This window comes from Castanea sativa, chromosome 6 (genome assembly GCF_040712315.1).
Source record: "Castanea sativa cultivar Marrone di Chiusa Pesio chromosome 6, ASM4071231v1".
Taxonomy (NCBI): Eukaryota; Viridiplantae; Streptophyta; class Magnoliopsida; order Fagales; family Fagaceae; genus Castanea; species Castanea sativa.
Window position 1 is genome coordinate 2343727 of NC_134018.1, and position 11079 is coordinate 2354805.

At 36.8% G+C, this 11079-nt stretch overlaps 1 pseudogene; it reads right to left on the reverse strand.

The window, feature by feature from the left end:
- Nucleotides 1-8023: 8023 nt before the first annotated feature.
- On the reverse strand, nucleotides 8024-11079 carry LOC142641543 (disease resistance protein RPM1-like; annotated as a pseudogene).

An 11079-nucleotide genomic window follows, 5' to 3' on the forward strand; every position in this document is an offset into this window, starting at 1 on the left:
ACTTAATACTAAACAATACAATAAAATCCCACAAAATACAAGGAATAAAATTAAAGCAATTACAACACTTTTTGTTATGGAATAAAGCCAACATAAAACATAGTTGTAAATCACAACTTTATAGTCACAAATGTTTCACATTTTACCAAATATTTGCGAGGGCGTTATTTTGCCATCAGAAATAAGATTTTTTTAGAGGGTTTTTTGGATCCGTCAAAATTTCTTCGTCACTAAAGGCATTTTTATCATAAACGTTATTTTAAGTTTTTTATTCTTAAACTTTTATTTATTTCAAGGAAGTATATATGTTACCGATTAAAAGCCTTAAAATACATGTTGATAATCATAGTAAAATACCAATACCAAACCCTCAAAAAAACAAATAGCTACCATAGTCTTTATCAAAAAACACATGCAATTCAAAAAATAAATAAAAACACACACACACGCAATAAAATCAATGTCTTACAAAGAATAATAAAATTAAATAAAAAAAATGTTAATTCAAGAACCTATGTTCAAATTATTGGGGAGGGATCCTCCAGCCATATGTGTACATCGTTTACATCTCTAGCAAATCTATCTAAAACTATAACACTACTGCAATTTGGTGCAGCCACGACTTCTAAACTTAACTTCTATTATATAGTATATATAATATTATATGATACGATAATGATATGATGTGGTAGGAAAGAGAGCAAGGGAGGATCTCCACATGCACATGTGGTCAAGAAGCCAAGAAACTTGTTTTGCCTCCTGCTTTTGAAAGGCTTTGAGTGGATCGTCGCTCAACCCAGTCTAATAAATATATATAATTTGACTAGGTGAAGGTGTGGATGACATGTAGACCTTCATTGAGAGATGTAGGCTTTATATTAAATATCAATGATAACTTGGTCGATCAATTCAGTTTATTCAAAGGAAATTTAAAAAAACAAAAACAAAAGTTGGTACCAAAATCGAAGAACATTCTATACTATTGGTACCAAAAGTTGAGTATAGAGATCATTCTGGAAATGGTCTAACCTAAAGTACCTGATCAAATCCTTGTATGACCAATTACAAAATTCTTAATAAAAGAAATAACCCATAAAAGAGAGATATCGGAACCACAGAGAGAGCACTATGCAAAGAGGTTCAAATCATTTTACAAAATAAACAATTACGGGATGATTCCAGTTGTACATAGGAAAATAGTAACACCAACCAATCCATGATTGTTCTGAAAACCACTTATCTGGGCTGACACAATGAGCACATTGAGCGACAAACTAGAGGAGACAACTGTAAACATGTGAAATTAAAACCACAAAATTTCCTACTTGATTGTCTCTAAAAAAAAAAAGCAAGCCCAACCGGTGCCAGTAGCAACATTATATTCGTTCTCCATCCAAGTCTACAAACAAAGCCCAACAATATCTAGCTAAGCTAAGCTTCGCATAAAAATGAACTAATAGGGATATTGAAAATTCAAACTATTAAAGCGTCATATTATGGGAAAAAGCGTACTTACAAATTTGTATTAACATTATTGAGTAGAACTTGATTGTTTACCTACCACAAATCACAAATGGACAAACTTTGATTAGTAATGAAGAAATTTACACAAAAAAAAGTACCACTAGAAATCTCAAATTTGAAACTTCAAATTAAATGCTTCAACAAAACTTTTTTTTTTAATACTCTTTCTATAGGTACAAACTATTTTATAATATTTTTATTGTTGGGCTTTGTGGAGTCTAGTTGTGTTTGATCCAGTTGACAACCTGACCCAACCCGACCCGAATAATGTTGCCATTGTGAATCCTGTGTGCAAGGATATAGAAAAACGTTATTTTGGTGATTAGGGTTTTTTCTATCGTTGTTTTTGAGAGAGTGAAAAACTGTAGCTACACTTTGTATTTTTTCCCTAATAATAATGAAATCTCTGCAACTCTGTGGACGTAGGCAAATTGTTGAACCGCGTAAATACTATCTTGTGCGTGTAATTTTTTTTTCTTTGGTGTGTATTTTCTCTATTTTCTATTTCTCACAGGTTGGGAATTTCGTTGTAATTCCTTACAACTGGTATCAGAGCCTAAGGTTAGGTTTGAGTGGGAGCGATGGCAAAGGAAGCAGGAAAGGCGTCTGGAATAGAAAAGTACGATGGCACAGACTTCGCGTATTAGAGGATGCAAATTGAAGATTATCTCTATGGAAAGAAATTGCATCTACCTCTTTTGGGGACAAAACCTGCAACTATGAAGGATGAGGAATGGGCTCTTCTTGACAGACAGGTACTCAAGTTAACGCTGTCTAGGTCTGTTGTACACAATGTTGTAAAGGAGAAGACCACAGTAGATCTGATGAAGGCTTTGTCTAGTATGTATGAAAAGTCGTCAGCAAACAACAAGGTGCACAACATCTAAAGATGGCAAAGAATGCATCAGCAGCACAACATCTAAATGAATTCAACACTATCACAAATCAATTGTTGTTTAATGGATTTTGATGATGAGATCCGTGCACTGATTGTTTTGGCTTCTTTGCCAAACAGTTGGAAGGCAATGAGGATGGCAGTAAGCAATTCCACTGGAAAAGAAAAGCTGAAGTACAATGACATATGAGATTTAATTCTGGCTGAGGAGATTCGCAGAAGAGATGTAGGTGAAATCTTAGGATTTGGTTCTGCCCTAAACCTTAAGTCAAGAGGCAGAGGTAATGATAAAAATTCAAATCGGGGTAGATCAAAATCTAGAAATTCTAATCAGAACAGAAGTAAATCTAGATCAGGCCAACAAGTACAATGCTGGAACTGTGGGAAAACAAGTCACTTTAGGAGGCAATGCAAAAGTCCTAAGAAGAAGAATGAAGATGATCCTGCTAATGCTGTAACAGAAGAGGTACATGATGCATTACTTCTTGCAGTAGCCAGTCCACTTGATGATTGGATTTTGGACTCAGGAGCTTTGTTTCATACCATTCCACACCGAGAAATCATACAGAATTATGTTACAGGTGATTTTGATAGGTGTATTTGGCTGATGGTACAGCCTTGGATGTTGTGGGTATGGGAGACATCTGGATATTGTTGCCTAATGGATCTATTTGGTTACTGGAGAAGGTTCAACATATTCCTGACTTGAGGAGGAATTTGATTTCTGTTGGATAACTTGATGATGAAGGGCATGCAATACTATTTGTTGGTGGGACTTAGAAGGTTACAAAGGGAGCTAGAGTATTGGCTTGTGGAAAGAAAATTGGTACTCTCTATATGACCTTAAGCCCAAGAGACACAGTTGCAGTTGCTGAAGCAAGTACTGATACAAGCCTATGGCACCGCAAACATGGTCACATGAGTGAGAAATGGATGAAGATGCTGTTATCAAAAGGAAAACTACCAAAATTGAAGTCCATTGATTTTGAAATGTGTGAAAGCTGCATCTTAGGAAAGTAGAAAAATGTAAGCTTCTTGAAAATTGGCAGGACACCAATTGTTAAGAAATTGGAGTTAGTACACACTGATTTGTGGGGCACTTCTCCGATTGCATCCCTTGGAGATTCAAGGTACTACATCACTTTCATTGATGACTCAAGCAGAAAGGTATGGGTTTATTTTCTGAAAAATAAATCTAATGTATTTGAAACTTTTAAGAAGTGGAAAGTCATGGTTGAGACAGAAACAGGTTTGAAAGTAAAATGTTTGAGGTCAGATAATGGAGGAGAGTATATAGATGGAGGGTTTAGTAAATATTGTGCTGCACAAGGAATTAGGATGGAGAAGACCATTCTTGGGACACCACAGCAAAATGATGTGGCTGAGCGCATGAACAGAACTCTCAATAAGCGTGCTAGAAGTATGAGGTTGCATGCTGGACTACCAAAAACTTTCTGGGTTGATGCTGTTAACACTACAACTTACCTGATAAACCAAGAACCATCAATTCCTATGGATTTCAGACTTCCTGAGGAGGTTTGGAGCAGTAAAAAGTTTTCCCATTAAAAAGTTTTTGGTTGTGTTTCTTATGTTCATATTGATTCTAATGCTCGTAGTAAACTTGATGCAAAGTCTAAAATATGTTTTTTCATTGACTATGGTGATGAGAAATTTGGCTATAGGTTTTAGGATGAATAAAACAGGAAAATCATCAAAAGTAGAAATTTGATATTTAATGAATAAGTTATGTATAAGGACTGGTCAACTGTAGTGCCAGATGTTACAGAGATAAATCAAAATAAATATGAGTTGTCAACTTAGATGAATTGACTGAAAGTACTGTCCAGAAAATGGGTGAAGAAGATAAGGAGAATGTAGATTCACAGGTAGATCAAAGTACACCTGTAGCTGAAGTCCACAGATCTTCCCGGACCATTAGACCTGTATAACATTATTCACCAGCTCTAAACTATCTCTTGTTGACAAAGTGTTATGATGAAGCCTTGCAAGATGAGAATTCAAAAAAGTATGAGTTAGTCGTGAAGGATGAGATGGATTCCTTATTAGGGAATTAGACATGGGAATTGACTAAATTGCCAATAGGAAAGAAGGCCTTGCACAACAAGTGGGTATACAGAATAAAGAATGAGCATGATGGTAGCAAACATTACAAGGCCAGATTAGTTGTTAAAGGGTTCCAACAAAAGAAGTGCATTGACTACTCAGAGATATTTTCACCAGTTGTGAAGATGTCAACAATCAAACTACTTACATCTTGAGCAGTTAGATGTGAAGACGGCATTCCTTCATGGTGACTAGGAGGAAGACATTTACATGATTCAGCCAGAAGGGTTCATTGTTCGAGGACAAGAGAATCTAGTTTGCAAATTAAAAAAGAGCTTGTATGGCCTAAAACAAGCTCCTAGACAGTGGTACAAGAAATTTGACAGTTTTATGCATAGAATTGGGTTTAAGAGGATGTGAAGTTGATCATTGTTGCTATATTAAGTTTTTTGACAATTCTTACATCATTTTTCTTGTATGTGGATGATATGCTCATTGCAGGGTCTAGCATTGAGGAGATTAACAATCTAAAGAAGCAATTGTCAAAACAGTTTTCAATAAAGGATTTGGGAGCTACAAAGCAAATCCTTGGTATGAGAATCATTAGAGACAAGGCTAATAGTACATTGAAGTTTTCACAGTTAGAGTATGTGAAGAAAGTTCTCAGCAGATTCAACAAGAATGAAACTAAACTAGTGAGCACACCCTTGGGTAGTCATTTCAAACTAAGCAAAGAACAATCACCGAAGACAGAAAAAGAAAGGGACTATATGAGCAAGGAGCCCTATGCCTCAGCTATTGGCAGCTTAGTGTATGCTATGGTGTGTATAAGAATAGACATTGCACATACAGTGGGAGTTGTGAGCAGATTCATGAGTAGGCGAGGAAAGCAGCATTGGGAGGAAGTCAAGTAGATTATGAGATATCTGAGGGGTTCATTAGATACATATCTTTGCTTCACAAGTGCAAGTTTGAAACTGCAGGGTTATGTAGATGCTGATTTTGCTGGTGATATTGATAGTAGAAAGAGTAATACTGGATTTGTATTTACTCTAGGTGGTACAACTATATCTTAGAGCATCCACATCAATTCATTCATTTTACACATCCATTTTTACACTAAAAACCTACTTTTTCTATTTTACACATCCATTTTTACAAAATACCCACATTAGTTCATCTATTTTACCACCTCTTTTAATTAAATAATCAATTTTCTCACATTTTTTATTATTTCCCTCAACTACCCCTTTAATACACGCGCACTCTCTCTCTACCCATTTTTTCTGATTTTTTGCTCTCTCTATACCCATCTCTCTACCTAGTCTCTACCCATTTTTTAGATCATCATCAACTCTCCCTCTCATCAACTCTCACTCTCGATTAACTCTCATCAACTCTCCCTAGCTCCGATCCACAAGCACTGAGCTCCGAGCTCCAATCCACGAGCACCAAGCTCCGATCCACGTGAGCTCCCTAGCTCCGATCCATAAGCACCGAGCTTCGATCCATGAGCTCCGAGCTCTGATCCATAAGCCCCCTAGCTCCTATCCACGAGCTTCGAGCTCTGATCCATGAGCTCCCTAGCTCCTATCCATGAGCACCAAGCTCCAATCCATGAGCTCTGATCCACAGGCAAGACCCACGAGCTCTGATCCAGTCAAGCATCGATCATTCCACAAGCACCGATCGTTCTAATCAAGCACTGGTCTATGTTCGTGTATCTCTGTGTTTTTTTTTTTTTTTTTGAGCAAGTGTATCTTTGTGTTGATCCTGTTGATTTGTCTGTGTGGATGTGTTTGTGTGTGGGTGTGTTTGTGTGCATCTGAGGAAAAAGAAGAAGATGAGGAGACTGAGTTTGTTGAGCACGAAAAAGAGAGAGAAAAAAAGGAGCGAGCGGGAAATTAATAAAATATGGGATAAACAAGTTGCAATGCCCGTGTAAATATACACGGTTACTGTAGCTCGTGTATGGATTTGCACAAGTTTACATATTTTTACACCCACTGATGTGGGAGTTTTTTGCTCAAAATGTGAAAAATTTGTACTTTTTTTTAGTTTAGAAGATTATGGCTGAATTGATGTAGATGCTCTTAGGCTTCAAATTTACAAATGATTGTTACTTTGTCTACTACAGAAACTGAGTATGTTGCAGCAACTGAAGCTGGAAATGAGATGATTTGGCTACATGGCTTCTTAGATGAATTGGGTAAGAAGCAAGAGATGGGCATTCTAGATAGTGACAGTCAGAGTGCAATTTTTCTTGCTAAGAATTCAACTTTTCATTCAAAGTCGAAGTATATACAAACAAAATACCACTTTATCTGGTACCTTGTTGAAGATAAGCTGGTAATATTTGAGAAGATTTGTGGATCTAAGAACCCAGCAGACATGTTGACTAAGGGTGTCACTATTGAGAAGCTAAAGCTGTGTGCAGCTTCAGCTGGCCTTCTAGCTTGAGGACAAGAGGATGAGTTGCAGGGATGAAGGATTGTTTTTGGAAGATAGCGGCTGATGTTGGTGATTGAACTAGTCTTCAAGTGGGAGATTTGTTGGGCTTTGTGAAGCCTAGTTGTGTTTGATCCAGTTGACGACCCAACTCGACCCAACTCAAATAGTGTTGCCATTGTGAATCCTGTGCGCAGGAAACGTTATTTTGGCGATTAGGGTTTTTTCTGTCATTGTTTTTGAGAGAGTGAAAAACTGTAGCCGCACTTTGTATTTTTTTTCCTGATAATAGTGAAATCCCTGCAACTCCGCGAACGTAGGCAAATTGCTGAACCACGTAAATACTGTCTTGTGCATGTGAATTTTTTTTTTTTTGGGCATGTGTTTTCTCTATTTACTATTTCTCACAGGTTGGAAATTTCATTGTAATTCCCTACATTTGCAAACTGTTTTTGTGGCTATTTTCTTACTGTTTCTTATCTAGATCCACCACTATCATTTTTTTATTTACTAAAAACCGCTCGCCATATCAGTAGTTTGTAAAATTTTTAGTAAAAAAGTTTGTAATTCTTACATTTTCCCTAAATAAAACTTCAACTAACACACTTTAAGTAGGGGTAAAATTGTCTTCTCAACCAAAAAAAAATAGGAGTAAAAGTGCAATCTTGTAAATTCCTAAGAGCAATGTTTTGACAATTTTCAGATCTCTCGTAGTTTGTAACTTGTTTTGTTTTAACTTTTGATACAAGTATTGTATTGTTTTGATACAAGTATAGTACATTAATATGAAAAGCACACACCCAAATCTAGCAAAGTAGCTCATGCCTCGAAATTTGTCACAGAAGTGCAATTAATGCGTTATATGAAAATATCAAAACCCAAACAAGCAGACCATTAAAACGGTAGATGGTGAATTACATATTTCAATAAATGCAAGATAAAAAGGACAACAATTGCTTTTTACTATACAAATCTACGACAGAAATCCCACGACATTATTCACTAGAAAAGAAAAAATATATATATATATATATATATATATATTATCAAGAAATCTAAAGCCATTTTTTAGCTAAATTGCACTAGCCTTTCTCAACTGAAGCATTGATATTTTAGCATCTAAACTCATTCTGGTTGAATGTTTGCCTTTGCCCTCTTAACCCCGCCAAATGCTTGGAACGGAGATTGTGTTTGTCATGGCCATAATATCCTGTACAAACCTTCCGGAAGAGAATAATGACTGGTACATGCTCAACGATCCAATAATGTAGCCCTTTCTCAGGATTCAAACTTTCTTCAAATTCTTTGGGCATCCCCCAAAATCCCAGTTCTTTGAGGTTTTTCAAATGTTGGATTCCGGAAGGCACCTCTTTAAGTTCTAGACAATGCCCAATGGAAAAAAATTCAAGAACGGGCAATGTTCCTTCATCTATCAATAGCGTATGCAATGCATTTAAGTATCTAATACATAGCCACTTGAGTTTTGGAAACCCTCCTAGCTTAAAATGCAAATGTTCTCCACTGTATACTTGGCGTGAGATCATGAGCTCCCGTAAGTTTGGTAGATTTTGAAGGACTTTCAATGGGTCATCATTTAACCTGGACCATAAAATCTTTAGTTTGACCAGATGTTGAAGTTCTGAAATCCATTCTGGTAACTTCTCTAATCGCCCCTTTATATGCAGGTTTTGAAGAAATTGAGGTGGGGATGAAATGAATTTTAAATCAACTATCTCGTCTTCACTAATTAAGGTTACATCAAGAGATTGAAGGTGGTTCATATTTTCAATAGAGGCACACAAAGCCGTCATGGTTTCCTTTGACAGGTTTGTCACACCTAGCTTCCTCAATTGTCTTAACTTTCCCAACTCTTTAGTAAGATCAACCCATTATGATTCAACTCCACATGATACAACTTTTGCAAGTTCTTTAAACACCCAACTCCCTTTTGTATCTTAACCCCTTTTCCCAAAGTCAAACTGCTGTCTTTTTCAAAATCAAGATCGTAAGCTATAAAAAGACGTAGCTTACGAAGGTTGTTGATCTCAATTGGTATATCAGAAACTAGGGACTGCTTTAGATCTAGAGTCTCCAGATTTTACAACTTTCCTATGGATTTTAAAAGAATTTTAACTTTGGTATTTCTTAAACTTAAATGCCTTAAATGAAATAAACTTCCAACATCTTCAAGAATGCAATCCAACAAAGCATCTTCAAAATCCATGACTTTCAAAAGCTTGAAATTAGCATCAAAAGTACTCATAAAGGACTTTGGAAATTCATCAAGATTGAAAAATAAAAGAGAATGAATATGAGTGTTCCCAAATTCCTTCAATACAACATATGAAACTCCATCAATTGACATGCGTCGAGTTAATCCTTCAAAGCGAGACTCTTGTTTTGAGAGAACATGACAAAAACTCAAATCCTTCCTCTTTCGTAGCATGATCTCATGTAAGATATCATGGAGTCGACATTTTATAACTTTCCCAAATCTGTCACCATATGATACTTGAACCAAGCTTCTGTGGATTAATTCAGTCAAGTATTCTTGTCCAACTTCCTCAAATGTTTTACCCTCCAATTCCTTCACAAATCCTTTGGCTATCCATTGTCTAATCAATTTGATGCACCTAATGGAGTAATCTTCTGGATACATACCAAGGTATAATAAGCAAGATTTGAGGTGGCATGGCAAGTCTTCATAACTTAGGGACAAGATTTTATCAACACCTGTAAGATGGGGATTTCTTCCTAACTCAAACCCAACACTATCATGCAAGTTTTGCCATTCAAAGATAGTTTTGTCTTTGGTTGACAAAAGACCACCTATAGCAACAATTGCAAGTGGTAAGCCTTTGCACTTCTCAACAATGTCCTGAGACAATTTCTCCAATATTGGGGGACAATGTCCTCCAAATTCAAATTGGAACGCCCTTTTGCAGAATTGCTCCTATGCCTCATCAGGAGTTAGTGGTTGCAATTCGAAAACATGAACATGTGAAGATTTTTTACAAAAACTAGCCACCTCCCTATTACGTGTTGTGATCATAATTCTACCACCCTTATTATTATCAAGCAAAGCATGTTTTATATCCTCCCAAAAGTCAATTTTCCATACATCATCAAATATAACCACATACGCTTTTAGCCATAAGTAATCTCTTAATTTAGTTACCAATGATTGTTCGTCCATTATGTCAATTTCAGGCATAGGAAGCTCCATTCTGGCCTCACGAAATTGCTTTATGATGCACCTTAATAGATCTTGTATGTTGTAAGATTGAGACACTGAAATCCACGCATAGCATTCAAAGTGTCCTCTAACCATTTGATAATCATAGATTTTTTTGGCAAGTGTGGTCTTGCCTAGTCCCCCCATTCCTACTACCGAAATTACAATACGATGAGGTTGTCCTTCTACCAACCAGCCTATCAATTCATTTCTTGAAGATTCAATTCCAACAACATCAGTATCCTCAAGATAAAGGGAGTCCTTTCGAGGGTCTTGCCACGTAACATTCCGAGTACCACTGCTTGATCCTTGACCAGTGGATTGGAAGCCGTATCTTTCACTTCTTGCCTTGATTTTCTGCACTGATGCTTTGATCTTCTGAATCGTAGTGGCTGTTTCACGGTGAGGTTTTAACATTGAAATTAAGCGAGCAGATTTATGGAGGAAACCACTGAATCCCTGAAGCCGATGGGGATGATGTTGTGCCATCTCAAGCAAGTACTCGTCCATGAAAACATCCATGTGGAAAGCTACTTCTTTGACTTGTTTCACCCAAGTTTTGACGCCCTCGCTCATGTCCTCCTCTGCTGCGGCCCTTGCATCTGAATCCTTAAGGAAGGACTGAATGCTCTCCAGTTCATCTTTGATGTCAGCTACTTCTCCATGGATGTCTCGTAATAGTGTTGCTTCTTCGCTCAACAAGGAAATGAGCTTCTCAGTAAGAGCGGATATCGCAGCCTCTGCCATATATGTAGCCTATCTTCTTACTCAAGTGTTATTTCGTTTGAATTTGGCTCTTCTCTGTGATCAGATATTGCCTGAGATTGAGCTCGTGTAGATCAAATCCACTTTCCTAAAACTTTTTTCTTTCACTCTCTTTCTTTCTCTCTCTCAAACTCGAATAGATGAGATT